The 2,500-nt window shown below is 53.0% G+C and overlaps 2 non-coding genes and 2 pseudogenes across 2 annotated transcripts in view; all 4 read right to left on the minus strand.

The window, feature by feature from the left end:
* Positions 1–166, minus strand: part of LOC140586030 (U2 spliceosomal RNA) — a 228-nt pseudogene extending 62 nt beyond the window's left edge.
* Positions 167–1,468: 1,302 nt separating this feature from the next.
* Positions 1,469–1,562, minus strand: LOC140586097 (U2 spliceosomal RNA; annotated as a pseudogene).
* Positions 1,563–1,757: 195 nt separating this feature from the next.
* Positions 1,758–1,871, minus strand: LOC140585765 (U5 spliceosomal RNA). The gene has a single exon (XR_011987703.1). It is a non-coding gene; the product is annotated as a U5 spliceosomal RNA (small nuclear RNA).
* Positions 1,872–2,310: 439 nt separating this feature from the next.
* The window catches only part of LOC140585907 (U2 spliceosomal RNA), a 192-nt gene continuing 2 nt past the window's right edge, over positions 2,311–2,500 (minus strand). Inside the window, exon 1 of the small nuclear RNA XR_011987843.1 lies at positions 2,311–2,500. This exon is cut by the window's right edge and continues 2 nt beyond it. This is a non-coding gene — a small nuclear RNA (U2 spliceosomal RNA).

Here is a 2,500-nt window from a genome sequence, read left to right on the forward strand (position 1 = left end):
AGCCCCACTTCCGGCTCCCTGTTCCAAAAATCCGTTTAATATGTGGTCCCCTCCATGGGGGACGTATCAGATATTAAACTGATAAGAACAGATTTTTTTTTTTTTTTTTTTATTCATCTTTAATCAACATTTCTGCATACAATCTAAGAACAACACATAAAACTATAAAGCCATTTATCACACACTACCCGTAATAAACTAACATCCATACTAAAACCCATACACATATAAACCCCACTCATAACCTATTAAATCATAATACAACAACGTACATAACACATATTATAAAGCAATCCTGTAATACCACATACATAAAACTTTATAAAAAACTTCAAACCTATAACACCATTACAACACACATTAAAACAGTATTAAATACATAATTCCAGCAGAAATCCTAAAATCTTTAAAAAGGTAAAACATTATCATCCTCAGAAATATCCCCATTAAAACTAAGGTCTCCCCCGGACTCAACAGTGGCTAAAAAAGAACGTTCATTTGCAATGTCCTGCTGCACTGGATAAGACCGTCTCTCAAGTGGGGAGACCAGAACACTTAGTAAGTCCATCTGTTCAAAAGGGGAAATCGCTTCTCGGCCTAAGGCAGTGTCCTCGTTCCTCCGGGCCTTCTTCCTCCTCCTGCTTTGGACAAACCTGGAGGGAGAGGTTGCGCGCTTTTCAGCCACGGCCAATGGACCCTTACCTGGGGACTCCACAGAAGCACTGGAGGCCGTGGACTCCCCATCGGCACTGGCGAAGGGCTGATCCTCGGTGTTCTCAGCTCCCCTCTCGGCTCCCCCGTGCATCTCAGCGCAGCCCGGCAGTGCCTGCTGTCGGGCCCCGTCCACAGCCGAACCCCGAGCAACGGCGTCGGCCCAGGACGGTTTGCGCTGAGGGCAGCTCCGAGCCAGATGGTCCTCACCTCTGCACAGGTTACACCGGAGGGGGCCCTTGCAGTCCTTCGCCAGGTGACCGACGTCCAGGCATCTCCAGCACTTCATGGTGGTACAGGAGTCCGCGGTGTGGCCCAGGCCGTGGCACAAGCGGCAGGAGGAGGGTTGCCCGGAGTAAAAAAGGTAGCCCTTGCAACGACCTATAATAAAATAAGCAGGTGGGTGGCTATACCCGTCAGGGGAGCTAGCGTCGGGGCGCAGGCACACCCGGAACTGCCTGCGCCCAGTCCAGACACCCAGCTGGTCTCTCACGTCCCTGTGCCCAGGGACCACGTCGACAAACCTGCCCAGGAAGGCCGCCACCGCTTCAGCTGGAACGAAGGGGTCCAGGACGTGGACGGTGATCACTCTCCGATCCAGCTTCCACAGTGGCTCCACGTCGTAGTGCATCCGGCGAAGCTCTTTCTCCAAGCAGCTGCATGCAGCCAACATCTTCTTGTAGCCTTCTTCCGTGGAGCAAGTCACATAAAAGAAGGCTGAAGACTGGTTGCGCTGCACACAGATGATGTCTTCCATAGTGAGTCCCAGGAGGCCGAAGAGCACCTCCCGGATGAAGAACTGATAAGAACAGATACTACACTTGATCTTAGCCAAAAGGCCGAGAAGCGATACCCACAAATTGCGCCCCGCCGGGCGCCGGCATGCGGGATGCCGACGGAGCTGGCGCGGCTCAGCCCTCACCAGCCCCTCTGGCAGGTGTCGCCCGGCGAGTCCACGCGTGATCCAGGGAGACCACAGCCGCGCCACCGGGCACCTAACGCCAGCCGCTAAGCCGGGCCCAGTCTTCCTTTGACAGCAGCAGTGCAGCTCTGCTTGGGCAGAGCCTCCAAAAATACCATGAACTCATCGCTATCCCTCTCCACGGAAATCTTTAGTAAAAGGCGAAAGATTTATACGGGATGAAGAGAGACCCGAGTCGATATGGGGCCGCCGCCAAGCCCGTCGCCGTTAGCCGGGCCTGCGTGACGCCCCCGCTCGGAGTAGAATGCCCAGGGGCGTCGCAGCCGCCGTCCTCGGGGCCCCGACTCCTCCCTGTCCTCCTGTCCTCTCAAAAGACAGCAATCATTTTAACAAACATGAGGGGAAATTCAAAAGGCAAAGATGACATCATGCCTTACCTCAGCGCAGCTGTCCACCGCACAAACAGTGTGTCACCTTCCTTTAAAAAAAAAAAAAAAAAAAAAAAAAAAAAGAAAAACGGCGGGAAACGGGGGCCACGCACAGACAGGGCCCCCCCCCTCACAGCACTCAGTCTATTAGTCACTCACTCACTCACTCACTCACTCAGTCAGTCAGTCAGTCAGTCAGTCAGTCAGTCAGTCAGTCAGTCAGTTCTGCCTTTCGACAACAGGGGGCAGTAGAGGTGCACCATTCCCGGAAGCACTGCAATACCGGGTCGATGCGTGGAGCGGACGGGGCAAGCCCCACTTCCGGCTCCCTGTTCCAAAAATCCGTTTAATATGTGGTCCCCTCCATGGGGGACATATCAGATATTAAACTGATAAGAACAGATACTACACTTGATCTTAGCCAAAAGGCCGAGAAGCG

This window comes from Paramormyrops kingsleyae, unplaced genomic scaffold (assembly GCF_048594095.1).
Source record: "Paramormyrops kingsleyae isolate MSU_618 unplaced genomic scaffold, PKINGS_0.4 ups35, whole genome shotgun sequence".
Classification (NCBI taxonomy): Eukaryota; Metazoa; Chordata; class Actinopteri; order Osteoglossiformes; family Mormyridae; genus Paramormyrops; species Paramormyrops kingsleyae.